Raw genomic sequence first — 11,169 nt, 5'->3', positions numbered from 1 at the left:
GGTGTGTGCCCCCCGTTCCCCCAAGGGTCCAACAGATCCCACGAATCTGCCATTTGTGGGCATGTCCAGGCAGGCAGGTTTGGTTTCTTTTGGCTACTGAGAACAACCTCCTGCCCATGGAGGAGGTCTGGGGGTGTCTACAAGCCCAAGAAGGCACCAGGTAGGGTCGTGGTGGCTGTAGGGATGTCCCCTGGCCCTTTTCGCTGTGGAGAAAAAAAATAAACTGTTATCAAAGCTTCCCATTAAGAACATGACAGCAGGCAAGGCTGCCTGTGCTGCCTGCGCCAGGGCATCCTGCAACCGCTCTGGGTCATGTTCACGGCCATGCCTGTGTGTCCTACAGATGGGGATGTGTACAGAGCTGTGACACAGCAGGAACAGCCCAGTGCAGGCAGGATGTCCTAGCCCAAGCTCCCCAGACCCAGGTACAGCCTCCAGCCACGAGGACAGAGCTGCCACAGAGGGACTGGTGCTGGTCAGGCCCTGACAAACCCCATGCAGATGCCTTACATCACCCTGCCTATGAGGAAGGTGTCACAGATGACACCAGTTTACTCCATGTCATCCTTGGGGATCTCCTCACCATGCTGCTGTGGTCCTGGCAGTGGCAAGTGGCACGGGTGGGCAACTCGGGCAGGTCCGTGATGGAGGGGAACAAGGGAAGCAGGAACCCAGCAATGCTGTACTGAGATCATGCACCAGCTGCGTGGGCTGACTGTCCCCCTCGTGCTGTTGCACACACATGCATGACAAAATATTTCTTTATATTTACCATTGGGGGTCCCCAGAGGTGATGTGATGGGCTCTGAGTAACTTGAGCCAGTTGAAGATGTCCCTGCTCATTGCAGGGGCGTTGGACTAGATGATCTTTGGAGTTGCCTTCTAACTCAAACTCTTCTACAATTCTCTGATTCTGTGCAGAGCTGGGGGGGGTGAAGGGAAGCTCGGGATGACCTGTGCCATGAGCAGCGCCGTGGGAAGGGCTGAGCATGGCGTGTGCTGCGGGTGCAGTCAGGCTCTGCCCGCAGCAAGAGCGTTCCTCTCTGCAGGGTCTTGTGCAGTTTTGTTTTGCTTCATTTCTACAAAGGTACTCTCAAACCACAACAGCTTTTCCATCCCCACTGAAGATGAACAACTCCCAGATGGTGCTGGTCAAACTGGGAAAGAAACAGGCTTTTTTGTCCTGTTGGCTAAACAAAGAAACCCAAAAGACATTGCCTCAGCCCCCAAGGTTTTGTTTAGCTGAATATGAAAATATTTTGCGTTCTTTTGAGTTCAGTTTGGGCTTTTTAAGCACACTTTTCTTTTTTCTTCTGCTGTATTTAAGGCCAGTTGAAATGAAAAAGCTATTTCTAAGTAACACAGAGAAATGGCCCTGTCCTGGTGCTCCTGGCATGAGCTCTGCCATGCAGAAAGCAACACTTCTTTGGGATGCTTCCAAAATCTTCATTAGATCTTAAAATCTTCATTAGTCCTTAGGTTGAAACACTTTGCAGGGGAGACCTGGTCCCACAGGCAGATCAGATGTCACTCTGTGCTGGGCCAGGACCCATGGTCTGAGTTCAGAATCCCATCTCCTGCGAGGGATATGTCCTGGCCAGCTTGGAGAGAGCTCAGCTGGATGGGCAGGAAGGTATTATCCAAGAAACTTAATGATTTCATCATTAAATATTTAATATTGATAGCTTAGGAAGATAATAATTTGGCTTGTGAGAGACATCCCAGTGCTGATGCTCCTGCACAGATGCAAACACCTTCTCACTGGTGGCCATGTGGCTGGTCAGTGCTGGTGGCTACTGCTCCATGCCAGGGTGCTGGGCTTGTCCTGTGGGGATGGATGAGCCCAGTGCCCTGGTTGCATCCCTGGCATCCCTGTGTCCAGGGCAACCAGAGTCACTCAGCTGATTCTGGTGGGGTTCTTGGTGGGATCTGCAGGGACAGATGTGCTTTCCATGCTCTGCACCGCCCAGGACATCTGGACGTGTCAGCTCTCATTTTGCTTCCCTGTCCGAAGTCCTAAGGGAGTTTTTCCAGCCCAGCCGTTTTTCACATTTTCCTCTGATGAGTAGGCTGTTGCACTGCTGCCAACTCCCAGAAAGTCATAAATCTCCCTGGCCCTTCTAAAATCATTAAACTAGGAGGAAAAAAAAAAAAAAAACAACCAAAAAAAACCAAAAGCAGCTTTTTTAAACAATGCTTTTAGGAGAGGGCGTTTATTCCTCTCCAGGGTCCTCAGCCTTCATCACTCCCATTGCTCAGCTTTCCGCTGCAATGCCTGCCTTAAGTGGGAACTTGGTATTACAAAACCAAAGGAGCTGTGAAAACCTAAATATTGCAAAACTTATTTGGCTAAGAAGAAAGGCAAAGCCATTGGGGCTGTTGGGGCTGCAAGGTTGGGAGCAGCTCACCCGGCAGGATCCGACACCAGTAGAAATGCCCCAGTTGCTTCATGTCCCATGGGATGGCTGCCAGTGGAGCCTGAGGTGGGGGGTTGCCTCTCCCACAGTGGCTGCACCATGTCCTGGGGACAGAAGGAGCTCAAAACCCACCCGTCCATGCTGCCCCAAGGACTGTCCCTGCTCCCTGTGGCTTTTCCAGGGATATCCACCATTTTTCTGGAGCTGGTAGCTGGTGTTCCTCCTCCTGCCTCCCAGTGGGATCAGCAGCTTTCCCCGCTCACAGGATGTCTGCATGGCAGGCTCGGGATGGGGGTCTGCAGGTCAGGAGCTGTTCTCCCAAGTCCCTTGCTCAGGTCTCCAGTCCCCCAGGTCCCTCCTGTCCCCACGCACCAAGGTGGCACCCAGCTCCTACTGCTGTGACCGCAGGGGCCGTGCTGGCTGGAGGCATCTACTGGCAGGGTGATGCCTACAGGGTCAGGGCAGCTTTTGCCATCCCTTCAGCTGCCAGCCCAGCTGCAGGGCCAGGAGGTGACTTACCCTGTCCCTGATGTGTGCCAGCATCAGGCTGTGACAGCCACCCTGGCCCAGCCACCTGGGTGGCACTGCAGACTACTGCTGCAGCTCGAGAGCCGCTGGGCTGCCCCAGCACAGCCCAGGTTAACGACCACCCTCAAATGACAGCAAAGGGGGGGGGACATCAGCACAGACACCAGCGTGCCAGCATTCATGGCATTGCTCTGGGCAGATGCTCAGGGATTCAGGCACCCCTGGAGAAATCCCCATCTCAGGTGCCCATGGGGGCACAGGCACAGCAGCACGCCTGCAGCCCTACGCAGCCAGCGGTGCCAGGCTGTCCTGGGGCCATGCACGCTGTGCCTGTGCTCACACCATGACCCTGCCTGTGGTCACGCTGTGTCCATGCTGACACCGTGGCTGTGCTCTCACCACGCCAGACTGCAGCCCCTGCCCCGCATGCCGAGCCTCCTGCTTTCCCCACTCGGCTCCTGGCTCCCCAGCAAGGCAAAGTGGAAGGAGCCCCTCCATGGGCAACAAACCGTCAGGGCTCGATGTCCCCCACTCCAGCCCAACCCACCCCATATCCACCCACATTCCCCCATCTGTGTGCGACAACACCCTGGCTGCAATGAGCATCGTCTGTGCTGCGGGCTGAACCTGCACCACCAGGCTGGGGCAGGCACCTCGTCCTGCAGGAGCCTGGGAAGAACAGGCCAGCTATAAAATTAGCCGGAGCTTTTATTGTTGGGGTATTTTTACATGCAATGGAAAATACGTTGCTGGAGGGAAAATCCAAGAGGTCTAGGCCAGCCTGTGGGATAACAGCATACCTCTATCCCGTGGTGAATGTCCTGCTCACCCCTGGGTGGGATGCAGGGGTGGGATGCAGGGTGGGAGCTGGCTGCAGGTTGCAGCCAGTGCTGCAGCAAGGACCTTGAGGTACTGAATCTGCCCCCCAGGATGCACCCAGGGAGGTGAGTGAGGAGCAGTGGGGGCTTGAGGGACAGCAGGGATGGATGAGCCCTACCTATAGGCATCACAGTGGCCATAGGGTCCTTGAGGAACTCTGGTGGGAAGGGACCTTCCTATCTGAGCAGGATGGGATGCTCCAGCCAGAGAAGATACAACTGTAGGTCAGGAAACTCAGGACTGTCCTGGAGAGGCCAAAGAGGGACAGAGCCACCAGCTCTTCCAGCGTGTGAAGTGAAGGTGGGAGCCGGATTCAACCCAGCCTACAGTAGGCAGGGGTGCTGCGGTGGCAGGAGCTCCTTCTTGGGGGATGGTGCTGATGCTGGAGGTTTGCCTTTGCCCAAAGGGAGGGTTTTTGACAAGTCCAAAGAGGAGGAATCTGCTGAAGGATGTAAATACACAGGAATTGGGAAATCCCTTTTGCCTCAGGAAATCCCCCAAGCTGAAAATAGGTGGAGACAGGGAGAGAGCTCAAGGGAAGTATCGCATCAGCTTGCCATCATCTTCCTCATCCCTGGGCACCATGGGGTGGCAGGAGGGGATGGTGGGGGCCACCATGGCTGTGTTACCACTGGCTGCTCCCAGGCTTATTTGCTCAGAGAGGTGTGTGCCAGCCACGGACACAGCTGGACCCTGAAATGGTTATTTTTTAAACCAGTGAAACTTGTATCTGTGAAGATCTTCCTGGAAAGCTTAAACCCAAGGATCTAAGCCTGGTTCCCTAGTGAGCGTCTCACCACAAGCTGCCCAGTAACTCCCAGGGGACCTCAGTTATTCCAGACACTGGAAATACTGTGGCTCCTCGCACAGACACTTGCTGCTGAAGCCACGGGACCCCGTGTCCATCCTCTCCCCTCTGAGCCGCCTTCCCACCCCATGGGTGCAACGGTCCTGGCAGGGTGACAAGAGGAGCCTGAGCTGCATCCGCAGCCTGGGACGGGGCTCAGGGTCTCCGTCCCCAGCCCACGCGCCTCTGGCTGGCCTTGGCCGGGATCTGGCAGCCTCTTGGCAGCTGGCCTTGGCCCCGGTTTGTGGAAGTCCTGCTGCGGTCAGGCACCCATGTAACCACAGGAGACCTGAAAGTGCCGACCCTGGGGCTCACATCCAAAGAGAGGTGCGTGTGGAGTGTCGGAAAGGGAAGCTGAATCATTTAGTGAGGCATGAGTAAGCCTTCCTATATGACAAGGTGGGGGCAGGACACAGTGGCAGCTGAGCAGGCTCCTGTGGCAGTTCGGCTCTCAGATCAGCCCTCAGAAAGGCTGAGCAGGGTCCTGCCGTGGGAAGGTGGAGTTGTGGGGTCCTCCCTGGGCTGTAATGTGGCTGTCTGCTCCCCCATGGGCTCCATGGGCTGAGGGGGACAGCCTGCCTCACCGTGGTCCTCACCACGGGCTGCCGGGGAATCTCTGCTCCAGCGCCTGGAGCCCCCTCCTGCCTCCTCCTGCACTGACCTGGGTGTCTGCAGAGTTGTTGCTCTCACATCTTCTCTCATTTCTCCAGATGCTGCACGGCATTTTTTACCCTTACTTAAATACATTATCACAGAGGAACCACCACCTTTGCTGATGGGCTTAGCTTTAGACAGTGGTGGGTCCATCCCGGAGCCAGCTGGAGCTGGCTGTGTCCAACATGGGGGCATGTCCTGGTGTCTTCTCACAGAAACCACCCCTGCAGCCCCCTGCTTCCAAAACCTTGCCATTAAACACAAAGCAGTCCCAAGGACACAATGTCCCCCTGGCAGGAGGGTGACCAGGCTGGAGCAGAGAGGGGATGCGCTGAAGTGGGATGCTGTTGCTCATCCCCACCAGCCTCTGCCCAGCTCCCATCTGGTTAGTGCTCACCAGGCAGGGTCCTTTCTGCTTCCCACATGCCTGAGCTGGTTTCAGCTCTCATGAGGACTCACCAGCCTGGGCAGCTCCTCCGACACCTGGCGCAGGGTGTGTTTGAGGAGCTGGACTTTGCCAGCTGGTCCTTGCAAAGGAGATGGGTGGCTGCTGGCTGCTGCATGTGCCTCTGGCAAGCCGCTCGCACCTCTAGTCTCTGTCAAATTCCACACTCATGCAAAACACTATTTTTCTGCACTGAGGGTTTTTCAGCCCTGCCCTGCAAATTTGAGATGAAAAAAGCATTCCAGGAAAGAAAGATTTTCCCTGTGGCAGGGCAACATCTCCCTGCAGCTCCTGTCAGCAGCACATGAAGGGATGATTGCTCTTCCACACCACAAAAAAGCAAAATCCAGCTGAAGCTGGAAAAATTGCATTCTAGTTTTATCCAAGTCACCTGCTGAAACCTGAGAGCAGGAGTGAACCTGAAGGTGGGATGAGCATCCTTCTCACGCCCTTCCCAAGTACAGCCCCATCCCTGTGGCACAGAGGAGGTCATTCTGCCAGCTTCCCACAGATGAACTTGGGTGGGGTTTTTATTATCCTTTTATCCCAATTACAAAGCACTAACTTATCTTAAAAGGGCAGGGCGGTGGCTTTGAGGGAAACATTAGCAGTCCGGAAGGCCTCAAGGATTATCCTAGGACACAGCTATTCTCCATTTCCTTTCCCCGCCTGGTGACTCCATCAGCTCCACAACCTGCTTCAGCCTCAGGGATGTATGTTTAACTGGTGCCACCTCAGGCATGGGTCCTGCTTGCTTTTCTCCACTGCAGCACATAACATCTGCCGTGGGACTGTCTGTCTTCAAAATACTTTGCAAGTGTGAGTGAAGGAGGGAGGCTGGACTCCGTGCTGAGGCTGTGACCTTGTTGCCAGCTGGGATGCTCCCAGAGCCAAGCAAGGTGCTGTGCCACGGAGGCTGGGCAGGGGATGGGGAGCAGTCCCTGACCTGCCTCAAGCTGAAGAACTCGCTTTTCGTTTTCCAGAGGCTTGCACTAAGCCAGCTGACCTTCCTGAAGCGGGCTGAAGAAAAGCCACAGAGATATGTCTGTTTTGGGGCAGGAACAGGTAACCTGCAGCACTGGTGTGCATTTGAGGGTGTCCATCTGCAGCTGGAGAGATCCCTGTGCATCCTCGGGAGCATCCAGCTGCCCATAAATGGTACTGTTTTGTAGTGTATGGAAGAAGAGGAAATGAATGAGGCTCTCAAGGGCTTTCTGAGAGCTTCACAGCACATGATTTTCTTAAATTGCAGCTGGTGGCATCTCATGATGAGCTCAGAAGCTTCAGTTCTCCCTGAAAGCAAATAAAAGTTCAGTTTTGCAATTACGCTCAAAAACTGAAAAGTGTAACTGAAAATCTCTGCAGCTCACAAACTTTTTTTTTTTTTTAATTTTAATTTCAGGATTTGGGGTTGTCTGACTCTCATTTTTGAGTCGTTTGAGAAAAAAAAAAACCTAAAGAGAGATGGGGGAGCCAGAGGTGCACCAGTAATTCAGCAGGAGGGTTCGTATGAAAGACCCCAGCGTGGACAACAGTGGTGAAGCAAGAGGGTTAAATGAGGAAGAAGAACGGCTTTAATAAATTGATTAAAGCTGATTAATTCCCTCCCTGGCCTGGGTATGGATCAGTTCAACAGCCTGGTCACAGTAACAGGTGATTTCATGGCAGCTCTACAGAGCTCATCCCTGCTCCCCAGGCAAGCCCTGGGGTGCACTGGGTTTGCTGGAAGGAGACAAGCCCAGGCTCTGGAGGGCTGCTGGGAGGTGGGTGCTGAGGCAGTGTCTCCAGGAAAGCAAGCTCCCAGTGGTGTCTGCCCAAACTGGGAGCCACATTTATCAAGCACTGGAACGGGCTGCCCAGGGAAGTGGTGGAGTCACCATCCCTGCGGGTATTTAATGCCATGCGTCCTGCAGTGCAGACGTGGTGCTTAGGGACATGGTTTAGTGGTGGACTTGGTGGTGTTTACAGTTAGACTCAATGATCTTAAGGGTCTTTTCCAACCGAAATGATTCTACCCCGTGCCCAGATGTCAGTGGGTTTGGGTTGGGATCCTGTGGGGGCAGGCAGGGCTGCAGCCTGGGGCAGCCAGCAGAGCCTGGGCAGCAATACGGGGGAGGAAGGGCTCACCTAGCTGAGCCAAAGGGTCACAGCACCCTGTCTCCTGCCCAGGTGCTGCAGCAGGTCCCTTCCCTGCCACCCCTGCAGACAGGTCCTTGCAGACAGCCGGGTGCATCCCAGGCTGCTCCCGGCGCTGCCCTCCTTGCCATGGCAGTCTGTCCTGCAAGTGTCATCATCTGTCCTGCCTGTGCCATCACGCTGGCATTGCTCCTGCTGCAGACAAGGGGTCTTGCTGCCAGGAGCTGTGACAGCTTGAGGCAGGAATAACGACAGCCCATGACGCCCCCCCGAGCCCCCCTTCAGAGGGGGTCTGTGCTGTTCCCTTCACCACCAAGGACTCGGGGCTCCAGGAGCGTGTGGGAAGTGACCTGGGGAGCTCACTCCCTGGTGCCGCTGGGCAGTGCAGAGGATTTTCAGCTAAGTCAGCCGTGTGACAGTGGGAAGTCCTTGTCCTGGAATGAAGGACGCTCTCCAAATCTGGGAATCAGCACGGATGGCTTTGAGTCACCTTCTGCTCTCTAGCAGCCGGCTGGCTGGGGCTGCATGCTGGAAGCCCACCAGGCAGGGAAGGAGCTGGCTGCCCACACACCAGTTTGGTGGAAAGAGGATGGGAAAACACCATGTGGACTAAGGCTGGGAAGAGAAAGCGTGTCACACTCAGCCGGGGCTGGAGCAAGCCCTGGTGTTCTGGCAAAGGAAACTGCTCTCCAGAGATTTCTTGTTGCATTTTAGGATGTGGAAAGGACTGAAAAGATGCCCACTGGCTGGAGGGTGATCCTCAGGGCTGTGTACCTTTACACAGGGACAATAACCATCTAACCACAGGAGAGCTAAACGAGAGATGCTAACACAAACCCTCCAGGTTACTTGGATTCTTCTTGCAGGTCAATGCAATACCCAAGAATGAAAACACAGGCTCTGTTTGAACCTTCAAGTGGCAAATTGCCTCATGCAACCAGGTTAAATGTAAATAAATTGGGGAATAAGAGACCACTTCAGGTCAGAAAGTGGTGTGGGTTTTGGGGGAAAGTGGATTGCAGTGCTTGCACATACCCCAGGTGGAGGAGGCATGGCTGTGGGCACCCCCAGGCCTCCCCATGCCCTGCCGCCCGTTGCTGCTCACATCTGCAGTGGCCCCATGGTCCTGCTCACCTCCAGACCTCGGGAAGTTAAGCAGCAGCCCTGGCAGAGGGTCCTATACAGCCGCCCCCAACAGCCCCCTGCTTGCTTGGAGCCCCTCTGATGTCTGGTCAGGGCTCAGCAGGGGCAGCCTGCATGTTTTGGCATCCTGCAGGGGAGCCCATCCTTACCGTGGCTCTGCATGAGGATGCAGTGGTGACCCTGGGCACACCTCTGCCCTGGGGCCACAGCATGGGAGAAGGATGCTCTGTGACGGGGTCCCATGTCCCACGCCGGGATCTGCAGCCTCGCGCTATGAGTTTGGGGAAACAGCTCATCCGGCACCGTGCCACAGCTGCCTGAGCAGGGCTAAGGGCATAGATGCCTGCCAGCCTGCAGCGGCTTCACACTGCAACGTCTGCCCTGTGACCAGATGCCTCTCTGTCATCTGCCCTGTCATGAGAGGTCTCCTGGCAAGGCAGCTGGAGAAACTGGTGGGGCTTTTCTGGAGAAGCCACCTATTTCCTGGCTGCTTCAGTGCCAGGGCAGCTGGCAGATCCCTGGCCGTGGGAGCCCCCCCTGGGCTGGTATCACAGAGACGCTGCCCTGGGAAACAGGAGAGGGAGAAAAAGATTTAAAAAGTAAGACAAGACCGGAGACTTGTACTTGGGTTTGATCTTCCTTCCAGGCAAGTATCCTTGCCAGGAGAGGGATTATAGCCTTGGATACACTGGTCTCCTTCCAGTCCTTCCGTGCCTCTAGGAGGAAAAGCTCTGGGCTTGAAGCTGCAGGTCGAGTACATTGGGGAGTTTCCACCCGCAGGATCTAGAGGCAAAGCCACTGGTGCAGCAGGAGATGCCCTCAGTCACACTTTGGTTTGTTGCACCCCCTTATTTTTGTCCTCTATCAATGGAAACGTTGGTTGGATTCACATCTTCATTACCTGCAAACTCAGGAAACCCCCCTAAGTGCCTTGCTGTGGGCTTGCTGGGTGCTGGGACTGGTGTGGGCACCCCCAGCTACCTCTGGCCCCCTGGCCAGCCCTGGCCCAGCTCTCACCGTGTTAGTGACACCGTGCAGGTGGAGATGTGAGTGGGCGCACCCCAAGCAAAAGCATTGTTCTTGCTCCACTTTGACATGTCTCTGCTGGGCTGTGGGGTGTGATTCCCCAGCAGGACAGGCTGCTGGAAGGTTTTCCAGTACCCCACGCAATTTTGGGACTCCTTCAGGTAAGGCAACAAGATACTGGGGGGAGAGAGTCAGCACCAGTAGTTTAGGAAGGCCAGATGCCCAAGTCCTTTGGTTGGTGCAAGACTCAGCCTGCCTGGAGGTCCCTGAGGAAGGGACAGATCTGGGCTAGCTGGGTGGCTCGTCTGTGCTGGCTTGTGCTCTCTGAAAAGTACAGCTGGTTTCTCAGCTGAGTGCCCAAGGTTGGGTCAGTCCAGGTCCTGATTCCATCCAGAGCTGCAGAGCTCGGCCAGGCTGCACATGGCCCTGGGGACTGGGAGCTGGGATGCTCCCAGTCAGGACTGAGACTGGGAGTGGGATTGGGGTTGGAACTGAGAGCAGGGATCCGGGATTCCCCCTCCCATGGACCACAGCAACATGGCCCTGGGAGCAGTCTCAGCCCAGCCCATGACCGAGGACCAAGTCCCTACTCTCATTCTCTGGTTCATGCGCTGCTTGGGAGCTGCCCGTGAAGCAGACAGGGACTGTGCTCCTGCTGGGGACACCTCTGCAGCCTCATGCCATCCCAAAATTGCTGCTGGCTGCCACAGGGACAATGCTGTCCCCCAGCTGATGTTCTCCAACCAGCCCCTCTCTCTGCCTGCTGTTCCTTGCCCTGGGTGTCTCTGCAGAGCAACTGTGGCACCTACTGCCCTCCTGTGCTCCCTCAGGAGCAGGTTGGGACAACCCTGGGGCTCCTATCAGGGCTGATATCAGTGTTTCTCTGTAGCAGCTCTTGAGTGCATTGTGGAACTGCTTGTGCGTTGCTCGTGGCTGGCCCACGCTGGTGGCTCATCCTAATCCCAAGATTCTTGAATGCTCCTGGATGCATCTCCCCTGCACTCGCCGCTGGCTGAGGAGCTTGCAGACAGGAACAGAAAACCCTGTCCCAAATCCCTCCCTTTGGACCCCGGCACGTTGCAGTGTCTGCAGGC

This window comes from Falco peregrinus, chromosome 1 (genome assembly GCF_023634155.1).
Source record: "Falco peregrinus isolate bFalPer1 chromosome 1, bFalPer1.pri, whole genome shotgun sequence".
NCBI lineage: Eukaryota > Metazoa > Chordata > Aves > Falconiformes > Falconidae > Falco > Falco peregrinus.
The sequence above is the reverse complement of the archived record's forward strand: the minus strand, read 5'-3'. Positions refer to the sequence as shown.